Genomic DNA, 16,409 nt, shown 5'->3' with positions numbered 1-16,409 from the left:
TGTTACATTGATATTGAATGATTAATTGGTGCTTGTTACATTGATATTGAATGATTGATTGGTGCTTGTTACATTGAAATTGAATGATGGATTGGTGTTTGTAATATTGATATTGAATGATGGATTGGTGCTTGTTATATTGTTATTGAATGATTGATTGGTACTTGTTACATTGATATTGAATGATTGATTGGTGCTTGTGGCATTGATATTGAATGATTGATTGGCGATTGTTACATTAATATTAAATGATTGATTGGTACTTGTTACGTTGATATTGAATTATTGATTGGTACTTGTTACGTTGATATTGAATTATTGATTGGTGCTTGTAACATTGATATTGAATGATTGATTGGTGCTTACCTTGCTACTTTGATATTGAATGATTGATTGGTGCTTGTTACATTGATATTGAATGATTAATTGGTGCTTGTTACGTTAATATTGAATGATTGATTGGTGCTTGTGGCATTGATATTGAATCATTGATTGATGCTTGTAACATTGATATTGAATGATTGATTGGTGCTTGTTACATTGATATTGAATCATTGATTGGTGCTTGTTGCATTGATATTGAATGATTGATTGGTGCTTAACTTGCTACATTGACATTGAATGATTGATTGGTGCTTGTTACTTTGATATTGAATGATTGATTGGTGCTTGTTACATTGATATTGAATGATTGATTGGTGCTTAACTTGCTTCATTGATATTGAATGATTGATTGGTGCTTGTTACGTTGATATTGAATGATTGATTGGTTCTGGTGGCATTGATATTGAATCATTGATTGATGCTTGTAACATTGATATTGAATCATTGATTGGTGCTTGTTACATTGATATTGAATCATTGATTGGTGCTTGTTGCATTGATATTGAATGATTGATTGGTGCTTAACTTGCTACATTGATATTGAATGATTGATTGGTGCTTGTTACATTGATATTGAATGATTGATTGGTGCTTGTTACATTGATATTGAATGATTGATTGGTGCTTAACTTGCTACATTGATATTGAATGATTGATTGGTGCTTGTTACGTTGATATTGAATGATTGATTGGTGTTTGTGGCATTGATATTGAATCATTGATTGATGCTTGTAACATTGATATTGAATCATTGATTGGTGCTTGTTACATTGATATTGAATGATTGATTGGTGCTTGTTGCATTGATATTGAATGATTGATTGGTGCTTAACTTGCTACATTGATATTGAATGATTGATTGGTGCTTGTTACATTGATATTGAATGACTGATTGATGCTTGTAACATTGATATTGAATCATTGATTGGTGCTTGTTACATTGATATTGAATCATTGATTGGTGTTTGTTACATTGATATTGGATGATTGATTGGTACTTGTTACGTTGATATTGAATGATTGATTTGTGCTTGTTACATTGATATTGAATGATTAATTGGTACTTGTTACATTGAAATTGAATGATTGATTAGTGCTTGTTGCATTGATATTGAATGATTGATTGGTGCTTGTTGTATTGATATTGAATGATTGATTAGTGCATGTTGCATTGATATTGAATGATTGATTACTGCTTGTTACGTTGATATTAAATGATTGATTGGTGCTTCTTGCATTGATATTGAATGGTTGATTGAAGCTTGTTACATTGATATTGAATGATTGATTGGTACTTCTTGCATTGATATTGAATGATTGATTGGTGATTGTTGCATTGATATTGAATGATTGATTGGTTCTGGCACATCGACATTGAATGATTGATTGGTTCTTGTAACATTGACATTGAAAGATTCAACGCTACTTGTTACATTGATATTGAATGATTGATTGGTGCTTGTTACATTGATATTGAATGATTGATTCGTGCTTGTTACAATGATATTGAATGATTGATTCGTGCTTGCTACAATTATATTGAATTATTGATTTGTGCTTGTTACAATGATATCGAATAATTTATTGGTTTTTGTTACATTGATATTGAATGATTGATTTGTGCTTGTTGGACGACATTGATATATTAAGATTTATTGATTTTATGAGTTTGACTGTCCCTCTGGTATCTTTCGTTCCTCTTTTACATTGACAATGAATGATTGATTGGAGCTTGTTTTATTGATATTGAATGGTTGATTGGTGCTTGTAACATTGATATTAAATGATTGGTTGGTACTTGTTACATTGATATTAAATGATTGGTTAGTGCTTGTTACATTGATATTAAATGATTGGTAAGTGCTTGTTACATTGATACTAAATGATTGGTTAGTGCTTGTTACAATGATATTAAATGATTGGTTAGTGCTTGTTACATTGATATTAAATGATTGATTGGTGCTTGTTACATTGATATTAAATGATTGGTAAGTGCTTGTTACATTGATATTAAATGATTGGTTAGTGCTTGTTACATTGATATTAAATGATTGGTAAGTGCTTGTTACATTGATACTAAATGATTGGTTAGTGCTTGTTACATTGATACTAAATGATTGGTTGGTGCTTGTTACATTAATATTAAATGATTGGTTAGTGCTTGTTACATTGATATTAAATAATTGGTAAGTGCTTGTTACATTGATACTAAATGATTGGTTAGTGCTTGTTACATTGATATTAAATGATTGGTTAGTGCTTGTTACATTGATATTGAAGGATTGATTGGTACTTGTTACATTGATATTGAATGATTGATTGGTGCTTGTTACATTGATATTGAAGGATTGATTGGTGCTTGTTACATTGATATTAAATGATTAATTGGTACTTGTTACATTGATATTGAATGATTGATTGGTACTTGTTACATTGATATTGAATGATTGATTGGTGCTTGTTACATTGATATTGAAGGATTGATTGGTACTTGTTACATTGATATTGATTGATTGATTGGTGCTTGTTACATTGATATTAAATGATTGATTGGTACTTGTTACATTAATATTAAATGATTGGTTAGTGCTTGTTACATTGATACTAAATGATTGGTAAGTGCTTGTTACATTGATACTAAATGATTGGTTAGTGCTTGTTACAATGATATTAAATGATTGGTTAGTGCTTGTTACGTTGATATCGAATGATTGATTGGTACTTGTTACATTGATATTGAATGATTAATTGGTGCTTGTTACATTGATATTGAATGATTGATTGGTGCTTGTTACATTGAAATTGAATGATGGATTGGTGTTTGTAATATTGATATTGAATGATGGATTGGTGCTTGTTATATTGTTATTGAATGATTGATTGGTACTTGTTACATTGATATTGAATGATTGATTGGTGCTTGTGGCATTGATATTGAATGATTGATTGGCGATTGTTACATTAATATTAAATGATTGATTGGTACTTGTTACGTTGATATTGAATTATTGATTGGTACTTGTTACGTTGATATTGAATTATTGATTGGTGCTTGTAACATTGATATTGAATGATTGATTGGTGCTTACCTTGCTACTTTGATATTGAATGATTGATTGGTGCTTGTTACATTGATATTGAATGATTAATTGGTGCTTGTTACGTTGATATTGAATGATTGATTGGTGCTTGTGGCATTGATATTGAATCATTGATTGATGCTTGTAACATTGATATTGAATGATTGATTGGTGCTTGTTACATTGATATTGAATCATTGATTGGTGCTTGTTGCATTGATATTGAATGATTGATTGGTGCTTAACTTGCTACATTGACATTGAATGATTGATTGGTGCTTGTTACTTTGATATTGAATGATTGATTGGTGCTTGTTACATTGATATTGAATGATTGATTGGTGCTTAACTTGCTTCATTGATATTGAATGATTGATTGGTGCTTGTTACGTTGATATTGAATGATTGATTGGTTCTGGTGGCATTGATATTGAATCATTGATTGATGCTTGTAACATTGATATTGAATCATTGATTGGTGCTTGTTACATTGATATTGAATCATTGATTGGTGCTTGTTGCATTGATATTGAATGATTGATTGGTGCTTAACTTGCTACATTGATATTGAATGATTGATTGGTGCTTGTTACATTGATATTGAATGATTGATTGGTGCTTGTTACATTGATATTGAATGATTGATTGGTGCTTAACTTGCTACATTGATATTGAATGATTGATTGGTGCTTGTTACGTTGATATTGAATGATTGATTGGTGTTTGTGGCATTGATATTGAATCATTGATTGATGCTTGTAACATTGATATTGAATCATTGATTGGTGCTTGTTACATTGATATTGAATGATTGATTGGTGCTTGTTGCATTGATATTGAATGATTGATTGGTGCTTAACTCGCTACATTGATATTGAATGATTGATTGGTGCTTGTTACATTGATATTGAATGACTGATTGATGCTTGTAACATTGATATTGAATCATTGATTGGTGCTTGTTACATTGATATTGAATCATTGATTGGTGTTTGTTACATTGATATTGGATGATTGATTGGTACTTGTTACGTTGATATTGAATGATTGATTTGTGCTTGTTACATTGATATTGAATGATTAATTGGTACTTGTTACATTGAAATTGAATGATTGATTAGTGCTTGTTGCATTGATATTGAATGATTGATTGGTGCTTGTTGTATTGATATTGAATGATTGATTAGTGCATGTTGCATTGATATTGAATGATTGATTACTGCTTGTTACGTTGATATTAAATGATTGATTGGTGCTTCTTGCATTGATATTGAATGGTTGATTGAAGCTTGTTACATTGATATTGAATGATTGATTGGTACTTCTTGCATTGATATTGAATGATTGATTGGTGATTGTTGCATTGATATTGAATGATTGATTGGTTCTGGCACATCGACATTGAATGATTGATTGGTTCTTGTAACATTGACATTGAAAGATTCAACGCTACTTGTTACATTGATATTGAATGATTGATTGGTGCTTGTTACATTGATATTGAATGATTGATTGGTGCTTGTTACATTGATATTGAATGATTGATTCGTGCTTGTTACAATGATATTGAATGATTGATTCGTGCTTGTTACAATTATATTGAATTATTGATTAGTGCTTGTTACAATGATATCGAATAATTTATTGGTTTTTGTTACATTGATATTGAATGATTGATTTGTGCTTGTTGGACGACATTGATATATTAAGATTTATTGATTTTATGAGTTTGACTGTCCCTCTGGTATCTTTCGTTCCTCTTTTACATTGACAATGAATGATTGATTGGAGCTTGTTTTATTGATATTGAATGGTTGATTAGTGCTTGTTGCATTGATATTGAATGATTGATTAGTGCTTGTAGGACGACATTAATATTGAATGATTGATTGGTGCTTGTTGTATTGATATTGAATAATTGATTGGTGATTGTTGTATTGATATTGAATGATTGATTGGTGATTGTTGTGTTGATATTGAATGATTGATCGTTGTTTGTTACATTGATATTAAATGATTTTTTGGTGCCTGTTACATTAATATTGAATGATTGATTTGTGCTTGCTACATTGATATTGAATGAATGATTGATGCTTGTTGTATTGATATTGAATGATTGATTGGTGCCTGTTACATTAATATTAAATGATTGATTGGTGCTTGCTACATTGATATTGAATGATTGATTGGTGATTGTTACATTGATATTGAATGATTGATTAGTGCTTGTAACATTGATATTGAATGATTGATTGGTGCCTGTTTCATTAATATTAAATGATTGATTCGTGCTTGTTACAATTATATTGAATTATTGATTAGTGCTTGTTACAATGATATCGAATAATTTATTGGTTTTTGTTACATTGATATTGAATGATTGATTCGTGCTTGTTACAATGATATTGAATGATTGATTCGTGCTTGTTACAATTATATTGAATTATTGATTAGTGCTTGTTACAATGATATCGAATAATTTATTGGTTTTTGTTACATTGATATTGAATGATTGATTGGTGCTTGTTGGACGACATTGATATATTAAGATTTATTGATTTTATGAGTTTGACTGTCCCTCTGGTATCTTTCGTTCCTCTTTTACATTGACAATGAATGATTGATTGGAGCTTGTTTTGTTGATATTGAATGGTTGATTAGTGCTTGTTGCATTGATATTGAATGATTGATTAGTGCTTGTAGGACGACATTAATATTGAATGATTGATTGGTGCTTGTTGTATTGATATTGAATAATTGATTGGTGATTGTTGTATTGATATTGAATGATTGATTGGTGATTGTTGTGTTGATATTGAATGATTAATCGTTGTTTGTTACATTGATATTGAATGATTGCTTGGTGCCTGTTTCATTAATATTGAATGATTGATCTGTGCTTGCTACATTGATATTGAATGAATGATTGATGCTTGTTGTATTGATATTGAATGATTGATTGGTGCTTGCTACATTGATATTGAATGATTGATTGGTGATTGTTACATTGATATTGAATGATTGATTAGTGCTTGTAACATTGATATTGAATGATTGATTGGTGCCTGTTACATTAATATTAAATGATTGATTGGTGCTTGCTACATTGATATTGAATGATTGATTGGTGCTTGTTGTATTGATATTGAATGATTGATTGGTGATTGTTGCATTGATATTGAATGATTGATTGGTGTCTGTTAGATGGATATTGAATGATTGATTGGTGCTTGTTGGACGACATTGATATTGAATGATTGATTGGAACTTGTTACATTGATATTGAATGATTGATTGATGATTGTTACATTGATATTGAATGATTGATTGGTGTTTGTTGCATTGATATTGAATGATTGATTGGTGCCTGTAACATTGATATTGAATGATTGATTGGTGCGCGTTACATTTATATTGAATGATTGATTAGTGCTTGTTGGACGACATTCATATTGAATGATTGAGTGTTGTTTGTTACATTAATATTGAATGATTGATTGGTGCTTGTTGGATGACTTTTATATTGAATGATTGATTGGTGCTTGTTAGACGACATTTTTATTGAATGACTGATTAGTGCTTGTTACATTGATATTGAATGATTGATTAGTGCTAGTTGGACCACATAAATATTGAATGATTGATTGGTGCTTGTTAGACGACATTGATATTGAATGACAGATTAGTGCTTGTTGGATGACATTGATGTTGAATGATTGATTGGTGCTTGTTGAATCACATTAATATTGAATGATTGATTGGTGCTTGTTAGACGACATTGATATTGAATGATTGATTATTGCTTGTTGGACGACATTGATATTGAATGATTGATTAGTGCTTGTAGGACGACATTGATATTGAAAGATTGATTAGTGCTTGTTACATTGATATTGAATGATTGACTGGTGCTTGTTGGATGACATTAATATTGAATAATTGATTGTTGCTAGTTGGACGACGTTTATATTGAATGATTGGTTGGTGTTTGTTGGATGACATTGATATTGAATGATTGATTGGTGCTTGTTAGACGACATTGATATTGAATGATTGATTATTGCTTGTTGGACGACATTGATTTTGAATGATTGATTAGTGCTTGTAGGACGACATTGATATTGAAAGATTGATTAGTGCTTGTTACATTGATATTGAATGATTGACTGGTGCTTGTTGGATGACATTAATATTGAATAATTGATTGGTGCTAGTTGGACGACGTTTATATTGAATGATTGGTTGGTGTTTGTTGGATGACATTGATATTGAATGATTGATTGGTGCTTGTTGGACGATATTGATATTGAATGATTGATTGGTGCTTGTTGGATGACATTAATATTGAATAATTGATTGGTGCTTGTTGGACGACATTAATATTGAATAATTGATTGGTGCTTGTTTGACGATATTGATATTGACTGATTGATGCTTGTAACATTGATATTGAATCATTGATTGGTGCTTGTTATATTGATATTGAATCATTGATTGGTGCTTGTTACATTGATATTGGATGATTGATTGGTACTTGTTACGTTGATATTGAATGATTGATCGTTGTTTGTTACATTGATATTGAATGATTGCTTGGTGCCTGTTTCATTAATATTGAATGATTGATTTGTGCTTGCTACATTGATATTGAATGAATGATTGATGCTTGTTGTATTGATATTGAATGATTGATTGGTGCTTGCTACATTGATATTGAATGATTGATTGGTGCTTGTTACATTAATATTAAATGATTGGTAAGTGCTTGTTACATTGATACTAAATGATTGGTTAGTGCTTGTTACATTGATACTAAATGATTGGTTGGTGCTTGTTACATTAATATTAAATGATTGGTTAGTGCTTGTTACATTGATATTAGATAATTGGTAAGTGCTTGTTACATTGATACTAAATGATTGGTTAGTGCTTGTTACATTGATATTAAATGATTGGTTAGTGCTTGTTACATTGATATTGAAGGATTGATTGATACTTGTTACATTGATATTGAATGATTGATTGGTGCTTGTTACATTGATATTGAAGGATTGATTGGTGCTTGTTACATTGATATTAAATGATTAATTGGTACTTGTTACATTGATATTGAATGATTGATTGGTACTTGTTACATTGATATTGAATGATTGATTGGTGCTTGTTACATTGATATTGAAGGATTGATTGGTACTTGTTACATTGATATTGATTGATTGATTGGTGCTTGTTACATTGATATTAAATGATTGATTGGTACTTGTTACATTGATATTAAATGATTGGTTAGTGCTTGTTACATTGATACTAAATGATTGGTTAGTGCTTGTTACATTGATATTGAAGGATTGATTGATACTTGTTACATTGATATTGAATGATTGATTGGTGCTTGTTACATTGATATTGAAGGATTGATTGGTGCTTGTTACATTGATATTAAATGATTAATTGGTACTTGTTACATTGATATTGAATGATTGATTGGTACTTGTTACATTGATATTGAATGATTGATTGGTGCTTGTTACATTGATATTGAAGGATTGATTGGTACTTGTTACATTGATATTGATTGATTGATTGGTGCTTGCTACATTGATATTGAATGATTGATTGGTGATTGTTACATTGATATTGAATGATTGATTAGTGCTTGTAACATTGATATTGAATGATTGATTGGTGCCTGTTTCATTAATATTAAATGATTGATTCGTGCTTGTTACAATTATATTGAATTATTGATTAGTGCTTGTTACAATGATATCGAATAATTTATTGGTTTTTGTTACATTGATATTGAATGATTGATTCGTGCTTGTTACAATGATATTGAATGATTGATTCGTGCTTGTTACAATTATATTGAATTATTGATTAGTGCTTGTTACAATGATATCGAATAATTTATTGGTTTTTGTTACATTGATATTGAATGATTGATTGGTGCTTGTTGGACGACATTGATATATTAAGATTTATTGATTTTATGAGTTTGACTGTCCCTCTGGTATCTTTCGTTCCTCTTTTACATTGACAATGAATGATTGATTGGAGCTTGTTTTGTTGATATTGAATGGTTGATTAGTGCTTGTTGCATTGATATTGAATGATTGATTAGTGCTTGTAGGACGACATTAATATTGAATGATTGATTGGTGCTTGTTGTATTGATATTGAATAATTGATTGGTGATTGTTGTATTGATATTGAATGATTGATTGGTGATTGTTGTGTTGATATTGAATGATTAATCGTTGTTTGTTACATTGATATTGAATGATTGCTTGGTGCCTGTTTCATTAATATTGAATGATTGATCTGTGCTTGCTACATTGATATTGAATGAATGATTGATGCTTGTTGTATTGATATTGAATGATTGATTGGTGCTTGCTACATTGATATTGAATGATTGATTGGTGATTGTTACATTGATATTGAATGATTGATTAGTGCTTGTAACATTGATATTGAATGATTGATTGGTGCCTGTTACATTAATATTAAATGATTGATTGGTGCTTGCTACATTGATATTGAATGATTGATTGGTGCTTGTTGTATTGATATTGAATGATTGATTGGTGATTGTTGCATTGATATTGAATGATTGATTGGTGTCTGTTAGATGGATATTGAATGATTGATTGGTGCTTGTTGGACGACATTGATATTGAATGATTGATTGGAACTTGTTACATTGATATTGAATGATTGATTGATGATTGTTACATTGATATTGAATGATTGATTGGTGTTTGTTGCATTGATATTGAATGATTGATTGGTGCCTGAAACATTGATATTGAATGATTGATTGGTGCGCGTTACATTTATATTGAATGATTGATTAGTGCTTGTTGGACGACATTCATATTGAATGATTGAGTGTTGTTTGTTACATTAATATTGAATGATTGATTGGTGCTTGTTGGATGACTTTTATATTGAATGATTGATTGGTGCTTGTTAGACGACATTTTTATTGAATGACTGATTAGTGCTTGTTACATTGATATTGAATGATTGATTAGTGCTAGTTGGACCACATAAATATTGAATGATTGATTGGTGCTTGTTAGACGACATTGATATTGAATGACAGATTAGTGCTTGTTGGATGACATTGATGTTGAATGATTGATTGGTGCTTGTTGAATCACATTAATATTGAATGATTGATTGGTGCTTGTTAGACGACATTGATATTGAATGATTGATTATTGCTTGTTGGACGACATTGATATTGAATGATTGATTAGTGCTTGTAGGACGACATTGATATTGAAAGATTGATTAGTGCTTGTTACATTGATATTGAATGATTGACTGGTGCTTGTTGGATGACATTAATATTGAATAATTGATTGTTGCTAGTTGGACGACGTTTATATTGAATGATTGGTTGGTGTTTGTTGGATGACATTGATATTGAATGATTGATTGGTGCTTGTTAGACGACATTGATATTGAATGATTGATTATTGCTTGTTGGACGACATTGATTTTGAATGATTGATTAGTGCTTGTAGGACGACATTGATATTGAAAGATTGATTAGTGCTTGTTACATTGATATTGAATGATTGACTGGTGCTTGTTGGATGACATTAATATTGAATAATTGATTGGTGCTAGTTGGACGACGTTTATATTGAATGATTGGTTGGTGTTTGTTGGATGACATTGATATTGAATGATTGATTGGTGCTTGTTGGACGATATTGATATTGAATGATTGATTGGTGCTTGTTGGATGACATTAATATTGAATAATTGATTGGTGCTTGTTGGACGACATTAATATTGAATAATTGATTGGTGCTTGTTTGACGATATTGATATTGACTGATTGATGCTTGTAACATTGATATTGAATCATTGATTGGTGCTTGTTATATTGATATTGAATCATTGATTGGTGCTTGTTACATTGATATTGGATGATTGATTGGTACTTGTTACGTTGATATTGAATGATTGATCGTTGTTTGTTACATTGATATTGAATGATTGCTTGGTGCCTGTTTCATTAATATTGAATGATTGATTTGTGCTTGCTACATTGATATTGAATGAATGATTGATGCTTGTTGTATTGATATTGAATGATTGATTGGTGCTTGCTACATTGATATTGAATGATTGATTGGTGCTTGTTACATTAATATTAAATGATTGGTAAGTGCTTGTTACATTGATACTAAATGATTGGTTAGTGCTTGTTACATTGATACTAAATGATTGGTTGGTGCTTGTTACATTAATATTAAATGATTGGTTAGTGCTTGTTACATTGATATTAGATAATTGGTAAGTGCTTGTTACATTGATACTAAATGATTGGTTAGTGCTTGTTACATTGATATTAAATGATTGGTTAGTGCTTGTTACATTGATATTGAAGGATTGATTGATACTTGTTACATTGATATTGAATGATTGATTGGTGCTTGTTACATTGATATTGAAGGATTGATTGGTGCTTGTTACATTGATATTAAATGATTAATTGGTACTTGTTACATTGATATTGAATGATTGATTGGTACTTGTTACATTGATATTGAATGATTGATTGGTGCTTGTTACATTGATATTGAAGGATTGATTGGTACTTGTTACATTGATATTGATTGATTGATTGGTGCTTGTTACATTGATATTAAATGATTGATTGGTACTTGTTACATTGATATTAAATGATTGGTTAGTGCTTGTTACATTGATACTAAATGATTGGTTAGTGCTTGTTACATTGATACTAAATGATTGGTTAGTGCTTGTTACAATGATATTAAATGATTGGTTAGTGCTTGTTACGTTGATATCGAATGATTGATTGGTACTTGTTACATTGATATTGAATGATTAATTGGTGCTTGTTACATTGATATTGAATGATTGATTGGTGCTTGTTACATTGAAATTGAATGATTGATTGGTGTTTGTAATATTGATATTGAATGATGGATTGGTGCTTGTTATATTGTTATTGAATGATTGATTGGTACTTGTTACATTGATATTGAATGATTGATTGGTGCTTGTGGTATTGATATTGAATGATTGATTGGTGATTGTTACATTAATATTAAATGATTGATTGGTACTTGTTACGTTGATATTGAATGATTAATTGGTGATTGTTACATTAATATTAAATGATTGATTGGTACTTGTTACGTTGATATTGAATTATTGATTGGTACTTGTTACGTTGATATTGAATTATTGATTGGTGCTTGTAACATTGATATTGAATGATTGATTGGTGCTTACCTTGCTACATTGATATTGAATGATTGATTGGTGCTTGTTACATTGATATTGAATGATTAATTGGTGCTTGTTACGTTGATATTGAATGATTGATTGGTGCTTGTGGCATTGATATTGAATCATTGATTGATGCTTGTAACATTGATATTGAATCATTGATTGGTGCTTGTTGCATTGATATTGAATGATTGATTGGTGCTTAACTTGCTACATTGATATTGAATGATTGATTGGTGCTTGTTACATTGATATTGAATGATTGATTGGTGCTTGTTACATTGATATTGAATGATTGATTGGTGCTTGTTACATTGATATTGAATGATTGATTGGTGCTTAACTTGCTTCATTGATATTGAATGATTGATTGGTTCTTGTGGCATTGATATTGAATCATTGATTGATGCTTGTAACATTGATATTGAATCATTGATTGGTGCTTGTTACATTGATATTGAATCATTGATTGGTGCTTGTTGCATTGATATTGAATGATTGATTGGTGCGTTACTTGCTACATTGATATTGAATGATTGATTGGTGCTTGTTACATTGATATTGAATGATTGATTGGTGCTTGTTACATTGATATTGAATGATTGATTGGTGCTTGTTACATTGATATTGAATGATTGATTGGTGCTTAACTTGCTACATTGATATTGAATGATTGATTGGTGCTTGTTGGACGACATTGATATTGAATGATTGATTGGTGCTTGTTGGATGACATTAATATTGAATTATTGATTGGTGCTTGTTGGACGATATTGATATTGAATAATTGATTGGTGCTTGTTGGATGACATTAATATTGAATAATTGATTGGTGCTTGTTGGACGACATTGATATTGAATAATTGATTGGTGCTTGTTGGATGACATTAATATTGAATAATTGATTGGTGCTTGTTGGATGACATTAATATTGAATAATTGATTGGTGCTTGTTGGACGATATTGATATTGAATGATTGATTGGTGCCTGTTGGATGACATTGATATTGAATGATTGATTGGTGCTTGTTGGACGATATTGATATTGAATCATTGATTGGTGCTTGTTGGATGACATTAATATTGAATAATTGATTGGTGCTTGTTGGACGATATTGATATTGAATGATTGATTGGTGCTTGTTGGATGACATTAATATTGAATAATTGATTGGTGCTTGTTGGACGATATTGATATTGAATGATTGATTGGTGCTTGTTGGATGACATTAATATTGAATGATTGATTGGTGCTTGTTGGATGACATTGATATTGAATGATTGATTGGTGCTTGCTGGATGACATAAGTATTGAATAATTGATTGGTGCTTGTTGGACGACGTTTATATTGAATTATTGATTGGTGCTTGTTGGATGACATTGATATTCAATGATTGATTGGTTCTTGTAGGACGACATTTATATTGAATGATTGATTGGTGCTTTTTAGACGACATTGATATTGAATGATTGATTGGTGCTTGTTTGATGACGTTTATATTGAATGATTGGTTGGTGCTTGTTATACGACATTGATATTGAATAATTGATTGGTTGGTGCTTGTTGGACGACATTGATATTCAATGATTGATTGGTTGGTGCTTGTTGGTCGACATTGATATTGAATGATTGATTGCTGCTTGTAGGACGACATCGCCATTGAATGATTGATTGGTGCTTGTAGGACGACATTTATATTGAATGATTGATTGGTGCTTGTCCAATTGATTTTGAGTGATTGATTGGTGCTAGTTACATTGATACGCAATGGTTGATTGGTGTTTGATGGTTGGTGTTGATCGATATTGAATTAATGATTGGTGCTTGTTGGTCGACATTGCCATTGAATGATTGTTTAGTGCTTGTTGGACGAAATTGATATTGAATGATTGATTGGTGCTTGTTGGACGACATTGCCATGGAATGATTGATTAGTGCTTGTTGGATGACATTATTATTGAATGATTGATTAGTGCTTGTTGGACGACATTAATATTGAATGATTGATTAGTGCTTGTTGGATGACATTGATATTGAATGATTGATTAGTGCTTGTTGGACGACATTGATATTCAATGATTGATTAGTGCTTGTATGACGACATTGATATTGAATGATTGATTGGTGCTTGTTGGACGACATTGATATTGAATGATTGATTAGTGCTTGTAGGACGACATTGATAATCAATGATTGATTGGTGCTTGTAGGACGACATTGATATTCAATGATTGATTGGTGCTTGTAGGACGACATTGATATTCAATGATTGATTGGTGCTTGTTGGTCGACATTGATATTTAATGATTGATTAGTGCTTGTTGGATGACATTGATATTGAATGATTGATTAGTGCTTGCTGAAAACGAATGTGATATTTCACACAGTACATATACACATGGTTGTATTAGAGATGTTTCGTTTCCATATGTTTTAAAGTAAAATTTCTCCAGTCTTTTAATATTTTTGATTTCGAATGTTTGCTTTAGGGCACTATTTATAAAGACATCAAGAACAGCGCACCTGAAGACAATGTTCACCTACTATGCTTTAACAAATAAAACAAAAATCGACGAAAATATTCCTATTGAGTTGCCGTGAGCAATATCTGTCGTTCTGTTTTTCTTCTGAGATGTCACTGGTGGTTTCGTCATAATTATAATTATATGTTTTGTCACATGTACTAATCAATAGAACTTAAATGGAAAAAAGAAACTCCACACAGCGTATTTTGTAAGGGTAATTCATCTTTAAGTTAGTTAACGTCAGTATGTAAAGGTCATGGATAGGTGAGACATTGCTGTTTATGAATAAAAATGGATTCACTATTTGTCTTATATAATAGAAAAAGACTTAATCCATTACAGTTGTACTCATTTAAGAGTTCACAGGTTTTGAAATTGCTTTTATTGGCTGCCTGTACTCTTAGATCGGTAATATGTTTTTATGTAATGTTTTGTTTTTGTTTGTAGCGATAGGATGAGCTTGGCCCTTTCCAACTGATTTTGGCAGTGTAATTTAACACAATAGTTTTGAAGATAATACCCCCGTCCAAACCAGTTCCAAGAATAGATTACCCATCAGCAACGAAGAAAAACAAAATTGCTAAATTATAATGAATATGAATATTAATTAAATTGAAAATAGATTCATAAAGGAAATCTAACCTAAATGGATATCCAGAACAACGAAGTAGCATTCAGTGCATTTTGAGGTTTAAGATTATGATGCCTTCGATTTCTACCCGGGTGTAAAACCTATGCTACAGAGGGGTGTTCGTTTTTGGGATATCTAAAGATGCAGCCACGTCCAGTAGGAATGTTCAACCCAGGTCATCGTAAAGGAAAATAGCCACTGTCTCGGCAAGTTAAAAAATCTTTGAAAAACGTTTTTGAGGGTCTGTGGATGGCCCATAGCTAGGCAAAATTTCTCTTACTATCCACACTACCCACTTGTATCAATGGCAGTATATGTCCCCTTGACAAATAAATTAGTCAACCAGTGGCTATTTTCGAGAGAGAGACTTCAAAATAGACATGTCACTTTAGATGTCAATACATGTGTGATGCCATTGAGATGTTGAAATTGAATTGAAGAAAAATTACCATTCAATGCATACTTTATTCTCTTTAAAATCTTTGTTAAAGACAATTTGAAT

Source organism: Mytilus edulis, chromosome 5 (assembly GCF_963676685.1).
Source record: "Mytilus edulis chromosome 5, xbMytEdul2.2, whole genome shotgun sequence".
NCBI lineage: Eukaryota > Metazoa > Mollusca > Bivalvia > Mytilida > Mytilidae > Mytilus > Mytilus edulis.
Note: the sequence above shows the minus strand (reverse complement) of the source record.